Source organism: Sebastes fasciatus, chromosome 3, assembly GCF_043250625.1.
Source record: "Sebastes fasciatus isolate fSebFas1 chromosome 3, fSebFas1.pri, whole genome shotgun sequence".
Lineage (NCBI taxonomy): Eukaryota > Metazoa > Chordata > Actinopteri > Perciformes > Sebastidae > Sebastes > Sebastes fasciatus.
Window position 1 is genome coordinate 2,902,462 of NC_133797.1, and position 14,735 is coordinate 2,917,196.

General features: G+C 41.8%; 1 protein-coding gene across 2 annotated transcripts in view; it reads right to left on the reverse strand.

Annotated features, from left to right (window-relative positions):
* LOC141765116 (uncharacterized) overlaps nucleotides 1-12,733 on the reverse strand; it is a 29,474-nt gene extending 16,741 nt beyond the window's left edge. Inside the window, exons 1-4 of one of the 2 annotated variants that reach the window (XM_074631051.1) lie at nucleotides 12,411-12,733; nucleotides 10,849-11,518; nucleotides 10,650-10,751; nucleotides 1,694-1,840 (exon numbers count right to left, since the gene is read on the reverse strand). The gene's annotated coding sequence lies outside the window, so the exon portion shown is untranslated. Of the gene's footprint in view, nucleotides 1-1,693; nucleotides 1,879-10,649; nucleotides 10,752-10,848; nucleotides 11,519-12,410 lie in introns of both variants that reach the window. The other variant, XM_074631050.1, reaches the window with a different exon arrangement.
* Nucleotides 12,734-14,735: the final 2,002 nt, after the last annotated feature.

Here is a 14,735-nt window from a genome sequence, read left to right on the forward strand (position 1 = left end):
GAAACAATGAGCAGTCAGTACACTGTAAAGTAGAAACAATGAGCAGTCAGTACACTGTAAAGTAGAAACAATGAGCAGTCAGTACACTCTGTAAAGTAGAAACAATGTGCAGTCAGTACACTGTAAAGTAGAAACAATGAGCAGTCAGTACACTGTAAAGTGGAAACAATGTGCAGTCAGTACACTCTGTAAAGTAGAAACAATGTGCAGTCAGTACACTTTGTAAAGTAGAAACAATGAGCAGTCAGTACACTCTGTAAGGTAGAAACAATGAGCAGTCAGTACACTGTAAAGTAGAAACAATGAGCAGTCAGTACACTGTAAAGTAGAAACAATGAGCAGTCAGTACACTCTGTAAAGTAGAAACAATGTGCAGTCAGTACACTGTAAAGTAGAAACAATGTGCAGTCAGTACACTGTAAAGTAGAAACAATGTGCAGTCAGTACTCTGTAAGGTAGAAACAATGTGCAGTCAGTACTCTGTAAGGTAGAAACAATGTGCAGTCAGTACACTGTAAAGTAGAAACAATGTGCAGTCAGTACACTGTAAAGTAGAAACAATGTGCAGTCAGTACACTGTAAAGTAGAAACAATGTGCAGTCAGTACACTGTAAGGTAGAAACAATGTGCAGTCAGTACACTCTGTAAAGTAGAAACAATGTGCAGTCAGTACACTGTAAAGTAGAAACAATGTGCAGTCAGTACACTCTGTAAAGCAGAAACAATGAGCAGTCAGTACACTCTGTAAAGTAGAAACAATGAGCAGTCAGTACTCTGTAAAGTGGAAACAATGTGCAGTCAGTACACTCTGTAAAGCAGAAACAATGTGCAGTCAGTACACTCTGTAAAGTAGAAACAATGTGCAGTCAGTACACTCTGTAAAGCAGAAACAATGTGCAGTCAGTACACTCTGTAAAGTAGAAACAATGTGCAGTCAGTACACTCTGTAAAGCAGAAACAATGTGCAGTCAGTACTCTGTAAAGTAGAAACAATGTGCAGTCAGTACACTCTGTAAGGTAGAAACAATGAGCAGTCAGTACACTGTAAAGTAGAAACAATGTGCAGTCAGTACACTTTGTAAAGTAGAAACAATGAGCAGTCAGTACACTGTAAAGTAGAAACAATGTGCAGTCAGTACACTCTGTAAAGTAGAAACAATGAGCAGTCAGTACACTTTGTAAAGTAGAAACAATGAGCAGTCAGTACACTTTGTAAAGTAGAAACAATGAGCAGTCAGTACACTGTAAAGTAGAAACAATGTGGGGAAATGACTGAATTAATTAGACTGACAGCACAGTAAAATGATCTAATAGAAAATGCCAACTACTTTTTTTAAACAACCCATTTCATTGCTCATGACAGATATTTCAGTAACGTCACCAGAGACTTTAACTTGGCTTATGTTTCGACTACTTTAGAGGAAAGACAAAGGTTAGTGTTTGATAAGCCAACCTCTCTGGTACTGTAACACAATGTAATAGAAGTTATTTTACAGATTAAGCAGCGAACACACAGCGACACTGACCAGCGTTACATCCTGTGTGTTTTAGATAGCTTAGCTTAGCCTGACAGCTAACAGACTGTTTTATCTGCTACAGCGGCTCTAACTACCTCTTCCTCTGTCGCATCGAGGAAACGTGCTATTTTAAGGCTGGAAGTGAAGTTCTTGAATAGTGAAATGCCAAAACTGACCTTTAGTAAGCTTCAGCAGAAGGCAAGGACAATCATTGATGATACTAAAGAGCTTGAAGTGAGGAGAAGGGGGCCAGACTCCTGACTGCTGCTGGCTCTGCTCTCACTGCCTCGGTGGTGGTGAAAGGTGGATGTTAACAGCTCCACCTGCTGGACGGAGGAGCGACACCGCAGGAAGAGTTCAGCTGATGAGTAATGAACACATTCATCATGATTAACCTCTGAGACCGCTTTACTGTCTCTCAGAGGCTGTAACAGGTTCAGTCTGATAGGTACAGTAAAGGTTCAGATATCATATGAAACTAGAAAACCTAAGGAAGGAGGCTAAATAACACTCCAAAGTTAAGCTATATTTTGGTGAGGAAAAACGGGCACGGCCATTTTCAAAGGGGTCCAACTGTATTCATGTGTGATGATGTTAGTTCCCATAGTAACCATTTCATTGTAATGAGACCATTTTTTTTTTTTACTTGACTTCACTGTATAAAATTAGCTGTTGTGACCTCTACAGCCCCATGAAACTTTACAGCCACAAACTAGAGACCTAGAGCATTCAGAGGATGGATGGATCAAACTAGAAACCTAGAGCATTCAGAGGATGGATGGATCAAACTAGAGACCTAGAGCATTCAGAGGATGGATGGCTTTCCTAGCTAAAGTAGATTGATAATAAGGGGGTTTCTGAGTGCTCGCCATCCAATCGCCAAAAAATGAAATTCTTGCAGAAATCTCCAAATGTCAAAAGTTTTTGATCCAAAAATAACAGCAGGGCTTTTTCTATGGTGTTCTTCAAGGTCTTGGTGTCTTAATGTGCTATTTTAGAAGGATTATTGATCATTTTTTTTATCAATTCTTGATTGATAAAATTTTTTTAAATTTAGCACCAAATCTGTGTAACAAATAGTATCAACCCAAAAATTGCTGCAATAACTCTTGAGACATAAGTGAGCATGGGAATGACCATCTATACTTCTATCACAATGTCCTAAACCCTTAATTAATTCATGTTTATTTCTGATTGATGACTAGAACAACTTGACACACTTTCCCAGCTTTCAGATGATGTACACCACTTCTATGTGACATCTACTGTTGACCTGCTATCTCCCCCTAAAGACCCCTAAAAAAAGTCAAAAACGGGTCTATTGTGGGTCTCAGAGGGATCAAGGCGTTGACTTGTTCTCATGTTCCACTCACCTTTGACAAATATGAATGATATACAATAACATATCCTACTCATTTGCACATGGACAGTTTAGTCAGTGTTATAGAATGTGTACTACTCTCTCCTAATAACAGCAACCTGTGTGATGTCACTGGGAGGTTAAATCAGACTTGTCAGTGAATGGCATGCTGTCTTTGCTGACCCCAAGATTTTTATTGCCTGCAAATTAAATTGGTGATTAGATTTTTTTTATTTTATTTAACAAAATCTTAAAGGTCAATAGAATAGTTATTTATTCATTGTTTCTGCAGCAGTACCAGATTTAGGAAAGATCACATCATCTGTTAGTTCTTCAGTTTCTAGCTTCTGAAGAGTGGTACAAGTATTGATCGACCTTCTCTTGGTGCACAGTAGTGTCATGTGACTTCTTAAAATTTTAGTTTATAGGAATTTTTCAGGAGCTCTGCATTCACCTCTCCGAGCTTGTCTGAAGGTGTGACAGATCTGAAATGGATTTGATCAATTCCAAAATGTGTCAAGTAATTATAGCTGCTGTGCAGCTGTGGGAAGAGGAATAAGAGGATGAAGATGAAAAAAGGAAGAAGAGGAAGACAAATGAGAAGTACAGGGCGGTCCATCATCATTAATCCTTTAAGACATTAGCAAGTTCGTTCAGCTTCGACTGGGTCTTGAATTCACAACCTCAATCACCAAGGACAAGTCACTAGCCCGGTGAGTTTACTGCCCGGGGGAAATTAATCTGAGAATTCGCGTACTTCGTCTAGACAACATAGAGATGTTTGTAATTTATTTTCATAAAGATTGAATGCTCCATAAGTGACAAACTGATGTTTGAAAATACTTGAATGGTTCACAAGGATAGAATTCAAAATACTGTCAAAAAAACAGTTTTTCAGATAAAATTCTGAAATTGACCACCCTACGTCTACCATGGCCTCAACATTGTCTCATTTATTTTCATGAAAATTGGAGCTTTATTTAGTGAGACTTTGCAGTAGCTCTGTACAGTACTGTTTACACTAAAACAGTCTAAAGATGCAGCAAGTTTGGTGTCAATTGAGAAAAAAAATGTGGGAGGAGATAGGTTTAATAAGTTTACAGTTTTTGCGAAACAGAGGGATGGACTTCATTCCTGCCAAGAGGAGGAAGAGGAACAGAAGAAGAAAAGCACCAAGAGGGCCCGGCCTCTAAAAATACTGTACATATAATTTATGTCAGTAATTGTAAACTTTTGGTCATTGGTTACAGACTGAAGGCAAAAAAACTTCTGACTTTCATCTGTCATTTTACAGACTAAATGATTAATCAAAAAACGCTAGATTAATCAGTAACATCAGAAATCATTAATCCGAATGTGAAATCCACTTTCCCCCTTACACCGGTAACAAGGGTGCAGGAGCAAACACGCAGTATTACATACACACCCTGGCAGTTAGCAAGAATACTGTGTCTTACTCGAGGGCACTTAAGCTGCACAGATGTTAGATGAAGTGAAACAATCCCAGGCCCATTTTTCAAAGAATGGTATCCATACAAACTATACTGTATTTGCAGATAATAATGTGTGATGAACCTGCTGGGTATAGGAATGGATAAATGAGATGAAACACACCAACTGCTAACCATTTCCCAAACCACGCTGTGGTGTTTTCCAACATTCTGATGTTGTAGTTCTCTGTACTATGTACCGGCTCAATAACTGAATTTACCGTGCAGCCGGCCAAGGGGGATCATTTCATGTGGCATTTCAACTTTTGTGCACGACAATCCCATCCAATGTTTTCTTCTTCTGTGAAATGTTTTTTTTTCTTCACAACATAGTAAAAAATAAAAAAAATTAAAAAAAAAGTAAATTAAACGGCTCTGGGCAATTTACTTAGAATCATTGCGTTTAATATTATGCTATTCAAATATTTACAGAATCATTTTCTGCATGTGTACACAAAGAGAAAACATATCAACTTGACAAACAGAGAAGCTTAACTACGAGTAGAGCACATTTTTGTAGTCGTCAAAACCCTCTGAAGACCAAACACTGGACTACGGTACTGTTTAATCAGGATAACGGCCTGTATCCTAAAGTAAGACCTCTATGGATAAATATAATTTCAACAAAGATTATAACATATCAAATCATGGTGTTTTAACAAAATCAAAAAAACAAAGTTGTCAGAATCAATAAACACTTTCTTCACACTGTGTTTTTCTTTAGCATGACATTGTGCTATGAGTATAAGAACAGGCTGGGCAATGGACAGAGCTCCAACACCTCCTATAGGTTGGTCAATTAACTTGTCTTAACTCTGTTAAGCTAAGATCACAGTACTGTTCACACTACACAACTTGCTGTCTTGTGAGTAGGGATGTTCATAATTAACCGTTTAACCGATAACCGACATTAAGCATTTTAACCAATTAACGCTATCGGTTAAAACGGTTAAAAGAAATATTTATAATTAATTGTGCAGTGGAGACTTTTACTGGGAACGTGGCTGCATGTCCGCGACACTACACGAAGCATCGTAGCTGCTAAATTAACGCTCCCGGACGGTGAACTGGGCTGTCTGTTGTGCTCGTACACTGCAGCTGGCGCGAGGCACAAATCTTGTTGGTTACCGGTTAATAATCGGTTAACAAGGGTCGGTTATCGGTTAAGAATTTTTTTCTAAATGAGCATCCCTAATCGCGAGTGTTGAAATCGTCGTGGTTTTTCACACTACATGACTGACCGGAGACAGGAGGTCACACACTACAAGAACTTTCACTGGGAGGAATCCCTGATGAGGTCTCCAAACTACGTTTTGTCACAAAAACACATGCGAGAAATACGGTAAATGAGACATTGCTGATATTGTTGTTGGCACGTGCTCATAAAATAGCCTGTTTCCACACTCTTTCATTATTTATTCCTCTAGGTACGACGATAACTTTTCTCTGTGTAAGAAATACAACACATGCAGTAAGTTCCTGTTGTTACAGGCGACCTCTCCTCCCCCAGGTTCCCTCTCAACCCGCGTCTCGCACTCTCATTGGCTGTAGCTCGTGGCCGGAGTTTCCGACAGGTCGAGATATTTAGCATGCTAGATATCTGGAATGTGTCTGCAACGCATCGAGCGAGCGAGCAATTCACAAATGACGTTTGAGTGCCGATGTGCGAGCAGCGAGGCAACGCTGATTTGCCTCTGATCTGGAGCTTTTGTCTGGGAGCTCCAAAAACTGTCGGGGAGCGTAAAAACAGGGCTGAAGTTGTGTAGTGTGAACTAGGCATTAATCTCATTGTCTGTGTTGTTTTTTTGCCTTGCTTTTTGTTGCTGCTGGACAGGTTGCTCGCTAATGTTTATTGTTCATTTTCTCGAAGGTGATGTTCAAATGGCATTGGTGGTTAAAACGGAACTCCATGAAGGCCCAGCTGTTTATTTTATGAAGATCTTTTACCATTCTCCAGAGGCAAAAATGAAAATGTTTCAACTATATCAGTCAGTCAGATTATCAACCTATGCAACCGTCTTCATCCAGGTTGTTCGGTCTCAATGACCTGCAAACAGCGGGGCCTTGACAGTGGTTTGGGTTTTTGTGTGGTGATCAGAGTCGGAATTGGATTAATACCTGGCAGGTTAAAAAAGGGTGGATTACTAATTTGCTGTGGGAGTAGGTGTCTCGTTTGAGCGAGTACTGCTGGAAGGAGGTTCACAGGTGGGACACGGGGGTAAGGGAAGAAGGGAGGCAGGCTAGGCAAGAAAAGCCTGGGTCCTAGGTGGGGCAAGTTAGGAGACAGAGCTGGAGGAAGAGCTGGAGACAGAGCTGGGTATGGCAGCGGTGCACAGTTTACTGGAGAGTACATCGGTATAGCAGGTGTGGGAGATGGCTTTGATAGAGTGTATGCAGAATTTTGAGAAAATGCTTGACAGTCAGCAGTGTTTTCCTGGGAATAGGCTTCAAATGTCTCACTGCTATTGTTGCTATTCTGGCCATATTCAACAGCTTCAAGTACCTGTACTTGGTGTATCTCTGTTACATCCCTCTGAGTACTACATGAGTCTTTTTTCTTGTAATACTCCTGATTTATTGGGCTAAAACTAGATCTGCTTGATGACGACGATCTACTTTGCGGTCTTGGTGAAATTGCTCGCCTTGCGTCCCTTTCCCTGCTTCCTCTACGATGGCGGTCACTATCCTTCTTTCCATATAACCGCTCCTGGATCCGATGTGACATTTGGCCCAGTTCCTCAGATCCTAAATTCATGCCAATGGCCTGCAAAACATCCAGCATTTGCCTGTGCTTGTGCTCATCTTCAGTTGTCACTGTTACCTTTTCCACCAAGGAGGGAGACCTGGATCTACTTTTGGAGCTGAGGTAGCTTTGTTCTCCGTCACCCCTTTGCAGACACTTTTCATCAGACAGAGAGCGCCGCTTTGGGCTGAAGGACCTGTGACAAGGCTGTGGAGAAGCCGGTCTCTGGGATCCTTCGCTCTCAGTCCAGTGGCTGGTATTTTGGTGGCTTCCCTGTTGCCTCCCAGCATAACTGGGAGACCAAGGACGATCGGTGTTCATGAAAGAAGTTGGAGAATGTGGTCGAACATCCACTTCTGTGGGGGTCTGAGTCACTATCTTAGTGAGCGTGGCGACATTCACACCCTTGTTGAGCACATCGAGGAACCGCTGGAAACCCTTGGCGGAATTCTTCTGCTCAGGAACAGCAGCGCTTTGTTTGGTGACATCACTCTCAAAAGACTGATGGGAAACACACAGAAGCAACTACAGTTTATGGAACCATTATCTGCAGTCTTTGCTTGACAAATACATTTGTAGAATGAGGAACTACCTTAGCCATTAAACATCTCTCTAAAGTTTTAATTCTATGATCGTAAAAATTAAACAGCACTTTCTGACAGTGAATTGGGCCTCTCTCTTATTTTATTTGATTAAAAGAAGCTTCCTTTAGAAGCATACTGGGTTTTTATTAGGGCTGTTTAAGTTAAAGTGATAACACATTGACGCAAATTCGTTTTAACACCACTAGTTTCTTCAACACATTAGCGCAACTTGTAATTTTTAATTAACCTCTTAAAAATCCGACAGGCCCCAGTGGGGCCCAACCGATATTCAATCTTTCGGAGGTTGTAGCGGGCTCAGTTTTAAAGCTTGAATGAAGATACTGGTATCACATAAAGGAGGCCAAATAACGCTCCAAACTCGCGCTAAATTTTGGCGAGGAAAAACTGGCATGGTCATTTTCAAAGGGGTCCGTTGACCTCTGACCTCCAGATCAGTGAATGTAAATCGGTTCTATGGGTACCCACGAGTCTCCCCTTTACAGACATGCCCACTTTATGATAATCACATGCAGTTTGGGGCAAGTCATAGTCAAGTCAGCACACTGACACACTGACAGCTGTTGTTGCCTGTTGGGCTGCAGTTTGCCATATTGTGATTTGAGCATATTGTTTTATGCTAAATGCAGTACCTGTGAGGGTTTCTGGACAATATCTGTCATTGTTTTGTGTTGTTAATTGATTTCCAATAATAAATATATTCATACATTGGCAAAAAGCAGCATATTTGCCCACTCCCATGTTGATAAGAGTATTAAATACTTGACAAATCTCCCTCTAAGGTACATTTTAAAACAGAGAAAAAATGTTAGATTAATCGCGATTAACGATGGACAATCGTGCGATTAATCGCTTGAGCCCTATTCTTTACTGGCCAGATGATTGGTTCCCTTTCAAGCAGATGAGGAGAAGCTAGCTCCTAGCTTTTTAGTAATTAGACCAAATCAAAAGAATGACAAACAATGTTGGGGGCTACGGAGAAACCACATGGACACCACAATAACTGATCTGTCTCTTTGAGGTGCTGCTTGTGCTCCCAGGACACACAGTTGATGGTTAGGACAACACGGAAGTTGAAGAAATCTTTCTCACTGCAATTGTTGCTTCCTGTCATTAAAGCCGTAGTTGGTAACTTTAATAAAAATTCTTTCTTTCTTCTAAATCTTTGAGTAAATCATATTTACTCAAACAGTCACTATATCCTGACAGAGACTCTGTGAAAAAAATCGGGTTCCTCTGTGTCCCCTTAAGAGCTCATAATGACATTCGCAAGATTCTGCACCCGAAGAAAAACAACCAATCAGATCCGAGGAGTCTCTAAGCAATCACTGCTCTTGAATTCCGATCAAACGGTCAAACTAGGCAGCACTGATCGAATATGAATCAGGATTCTGTTACTGTAATGCCTATTCATCTCCTCAAATGTTTTCAGAAACACATTCTAGTGCACTGTTTAGCAGTAAAATGAGAATGTTTGCTCCTGCAAAGCTCTTACCCACCAATGCATCCTTTATGCCAGAGTTCAGTGTCCTTCATTGGCCTTGTGCAGACTCACTCATTGGCCCATATTTATTTATAAGTCCATCCTTGGTCTGCTCCCTTCCCATCTTTGTGGGCATACCTCCACTAAAACTAGTAATTATTGTTTGCACTCAAATGACACCCTGTTACTCGCTGTCCCTTAAGGCCCTGACACACCAAGCCGACCATCGGTCGTTGGACAGTTTCGGGCGGTCGGTAACTGTCTGACAGCCTAGATTTTGCGGTGTGTCCCGCACCGTCGGCTCTAGTGCTGCCTGTGTTGGAGGTTTTTTCGGCTGATTCAGCGTGTTGAATCTGCGGTGGAGCTCGTCGGTGAGAGAAATCACTCTGAATGGCGATTCAGCTTAAACGAATCAGTGCAGGAGAAGAGAAACGGAAGTGGGTAAAGCAAGCCAACGAGTAAAGTCAAGAGGAAATAAACAGAAAGCTCTTCTCATTTTTCATCCTTATCTCATCTGATCATTCCAACACACGGATATTTTCACAGCGACATGAACATCTGGAATGAAGCCAAGTGGTGAGTGAGAGTGGTGTGAAAATTGTCGACAAATGCTGCTTTGCTTACTGTACGTATCATAACAATGGCCTGTATATCTGCCGTCCTCGGTCTTCCAGTTTCCCTTTTCGAATGATGAATACAGACTACCGCCGCCTGCTGGTGTGGAGAGTTATTTCATCTCACGCAGGAGTAGAACATATACGTGCTAACTAGCCGCCTGTTGTAGTCTTTGCAATGTGTTCAAATGCAACTCGTTGGCCAAGACAAAGGCGATGTGAGGCGACGCAACAGTCGGCCTTCATTGCCGCTAGTTCTTTGATGTCAGCTTGGTGTGTCTGGGCCTTAAAGTTCGCACTTAAATGGGCAAACAGTCCTTAATGTTCTCTGCTGCTGCAGCCTGGAACCGTTTGCAGACAGATTTGCAGCTGGATAGGTTGATACCAATTAGAGCTTTTAAAAATGTAATGAAGAGTCTGGAGGCCAATTCAATTGGAGTTTGTAATTGCCTCCATAGCTAGATATATTTCTTCTTGTCCGTCTTCCTGGGCACATGACTTTGTAGTGATTACTGGATGTTCTGTTTGATGTGTTTTTAACGTTTGCGTGTATGTTGTGTACTGTGACTTGATACTGCATGTTTATTTTATGTGTTTTAAATGTTTGTGTGTATGTTATCTGAAACGCCCCATTGCTGCTGTCTTTACCAGGGCTCTCTTGAAAAAGAGATTTTCTAATCTCAATGAGACTTGCCTGATTAAATAAAGGTTAAATCAAATAAATAAAACTTCCTTCCTTAAAAAAACAACCTTTGTTGTTTTTTTGTTCACCGGGCAAATCTACCCACCTCTCACTGATGATAAAGGTAGTCCCAGTTGCCACATGCGTAATAAACCCACCTGTCCATTAGATCCATTCAATGGAAACCTTGATCTATTTTGACGATAATCATCGTGATCTGTCGAGGGGCTGTCATTCCTCTCTCTGGGTTTGGCATAACTCTGTTTGATATGGAGGAAAATGTGATTAAACTACATTAAAAATCAACTGTCACAATCCTTACACTGATGCCAACACACAATGTTTGTTTTGACTAACCTTGGTAGAGCGCTCTCGTGATCGAGTCCTCTCTTGTGAGCAGTCTCGATTCCTTTCATGGCCATGTCGATCTTTGTAATATCCAGACGATTGTCTGCCGTCATCATGTTGTTGCCTATAGGTGACCTCCTCATGCCGATATCTGTGTCTGGAGTCTTGAGGTGTTTTCCTGTATTTGAAATCCTCTTCCTTTGGTAGTGTATGTTTAAAATCCTTGGTTACATGTATACGTGAAAAACTGTCTGGTGACTGCCTGTTTGTTTTATCCTCAGGCTCACGCCTGTATCTGTAACCATCTTTATCATCATCTGTAAACCTTTGCCTTTTCTTTTCAGAAGTACCCCAATCAGGTGAAGGCATGTTTCTCCTCGCTGAGCTCTTTCTGCTCCAGTCTCTGTTCAAGGAGTCGTTGTTGTGCACCATCTTAGGTGAGTCACTGTACTCTCTACTTCTGCTTGTCCTCTCTGCACTACTATGTCCATCGCCACCATATTTCTGATAGGAATCCTGCGGTATATCTCTGTGAGGTTCACGCCTATCTTCCCATTTGTGATCATAGTCGTCCCACTGTCTTGAACTTCTGTCACTATACTGCCGCCTGTGACTGTACTCTGACCTGTTTGACTGCATCATCTCACAGCAACTCCAGCAGCGGAGTGGATGTCAAAGACTGCAGCAAAAAAAGGGGGAAAATTTGCTTTCAAATCGTGAGGTAAAGAGTTCAGAAAGACCGATACGCCTATAACCTAGAGCACAGATATTTAACAATCACTTATATCACAGAGACGTATTCTAAAAACAGGCCAATGAGGAGCCACACTAACCATTCTATCATACTAAAAGTAGGTGGATGTGATCACATAGTTGTGCACACCTTCACTTGCTCTGGTCACTGGTCAGACTGAAATCCTCCAGTCACTTGTGCACATAAAGGTGTCATAAAATAATCATAGAACATAATTAAGCACATATAACTATGACGCGATTCTTAGAAGAGACCAAAGGAGAGTTTCTCTTCAAATATGTGTTGAGATGTTAAGAAAGATTCATGTAAATTCATGTAGAAAAACAGAAGCTACATCGACAGCAGGAGTCTCACACCTAGTCATGGACCTGCTACAGATGTGCACATTTTACCTCCAGATTACAGAAACAACGACAGTCTTCAACCACACACTCATAACTCAGTCAAATCAGCTGCTGGATGGCGTTTAAACACAGCACCACCCAGTTAGCACCGAGCTCTGATGGAGAGGTTTAGTTGGTGGTGGCCTCAGGAGACCCTAATCTAGCTAATGCTAACATTAGCTTAGCAGGCTAGCTCTACTGGCTGTCTGCTGCAAAGCATCTGGCTAACGAGTGTTAGCTTTAGCTAGTACAAAAACACCAAACGCACAATTTATTATCAGCAAAAGTGTCTTTCGATTATTTCCAGCTAAAAGCGAGACATGTGCGCGAATCTAACCGCCTCGGCTAGCTGATAGTGGAGGCTAACGTGCGGGGGACAGTTTTGTGTTACCCTGTTAACGTCATCAGCAGCAATCAACCTCGCGGTACATTACCTTCTCCGTGTGACTCCACTGTCTTTAAGGGGATGACATCATGGATGAGATGGGAAGATGCTGAAACCAGGCTTAGCTTAACAGTGTGTTAAAGTCCTGACAACAACTAACTGTTCAGCAGTTAGCTCACATTTATATTAGCTCGGTGCGCCTCTCTCCCTGCAGGATCCGTCCCAGCTGCCCGGTCCGCTCTGCGCATGCGTATATTCTGCCCGATTTGTGGTCGTGTCTAAAAGGTAGCCCGTAAATAGCGAAACCTGATCAGAAATCTGTAAAAAAAAACTCCCGTGAGACGAGCTACCCGACGAGCTGTCCTACCCTTAACTATTCCTATGCCTAACCCTAACTATTCGAGATCAATACCTAACCTTTACAGTCTCGCGAGAGAGTTTCCCCAGTTTGCGGGCTCCCTTCTAGCCACTACAATATATGAGGGACATGCATTGTGTTCTTCTTCTGTGTAGATATACACTGATCAGCCATAACATTCAGACTACTGACAGGTGAAGTGAATAACATGGATTATCTCGTTACCATGGCACCTGGCAGTGGGGGGGATATATTAGACAGCAAGTGAACATTTTGAACTTTGAACTTTGTGTTGGAAGCAGAAAGAATGGGCCAGTGTAAGGATGTGAGCGACTTTGACGAGGGCCAAATAGTGCTGGTTAGACAACTGGGTCAGAACATCTCCAGAACTGCAGCTCTTGTGGGATGTTCCCTACCAAAAGTGGTCCAAGGAAGGTGAACCGGCGACAGGGTCAGACCCGAGGCTCATTGATGCACGTGGGGAGCGAAGGCTGGCCCGTGTTGTCTGATCCAATAGAAGAGCTACTGGAGCTCAAACTGCTGAAAAAGTTAATGCTGGTTCTGATAGAAAGGTGTCAGACTGGTCAGGGTGCCCCGTGCTGACCCGTGTCCACCACCAAAAGCGCCCACAACGGGCACGTGAGCATCAGAACTGGACCACGGAGCGATGGAAGAAGGTGGCCCGGTCTGATGAATCACGTTTTCTTTTACATCATGTGGAGGGCAACGAGTTGGAGGTGTTGACTCGGCCTCCAAATTCTCCAGATCTCGATCCAATGGAGCATCTGTGGGATGTGCTGGACAAACAAGTCCGATCCACGGAGGCCCCACCTCACAACTTATACAGGACTTAAAGGATCTGCTACTGATGGCTTGGTGCCAGATACCACAGCAGACCTTCAGAGGTCTAGTGGAGTCCATGCCTCAACGGGTCAGGGCTGTTTAGGCGGCAAAAAGGGCGACCTACTCAATATTAGGCAGCTGGTCATAATGTTATAGCTGATCGGTGTACATATAGATTACATATATAGTAAATAAAGATTTTTAATCTGCAAGTTGAATAAAAAAAACACATTGATATGGTCAATCTGTCTATCTAAATGAGTTGACTCTGACTGTCAGTTTTACAGAATCACAAACAAATGGCCCCTACGGCTGCTGTTAATTGTTCCAGGCTTTTTCCCTGCTCTCTGGTTCAAGGAGGTGAACCAAATTATAACAGAGTACATTATTATAGCAGTAATGTGTAACTTTCTGTAGGCCTGTTTTATGTACAGTAGACACCTTGACTTGTCACAGTAGGAAAAGCACAGGTGTAAATAATGAAATGAATAATGACCCAATGCCAATTAGCTGCTTCAGGTTCAGGGTCCTTCCAGATGGTGGCTCACTATCACACTGTCACACTCTCATGGCTTGAATGGTACACTTGAATGTAACTGAGCGATTGTTAATGTTATTAGTAACACCTGTTCTTTTCCTACTATGGCAAGCCACACTGTCTACTGTAAAAAAATAAATAAAAAAGGCCTATTCTGTTTCAGGGTAAACTCTCCCAACATTCAACATACAGTAGTATCGCCTTCTAGCCAGCAGTTGGACTCATTTTTCTAAATAATACAGTAACACTATATATTACTTTGCAGCTAATGTCAAGGAGGTAGAAGTGATTCTTATCATCAATATAATTTTTTGTAACACAAAAACCCCAAATAACGTATACTCCACTTCTTTTCTATTCATATCCAAGCAAGGCAGAGTGATGATGAAAATAAATTTGAGGATGGAGACAGAAGTTGATAATATTGAGGTTGCGCATTACTGGTAAAATCCAATATCACAACATCTTAGACCAAATGGCCCAGTATTAATAATGTGACAGTATTTTTGGGATGACCCTTGGTGCATTCAGGGGATATTTACACACAAAAGTGTTGGTCAGCAATCACTGAATCATGTGGATGTAATCACACAGTAGACACAAGGGTTAACTTTCACTCTTGAATAAAAAGATAA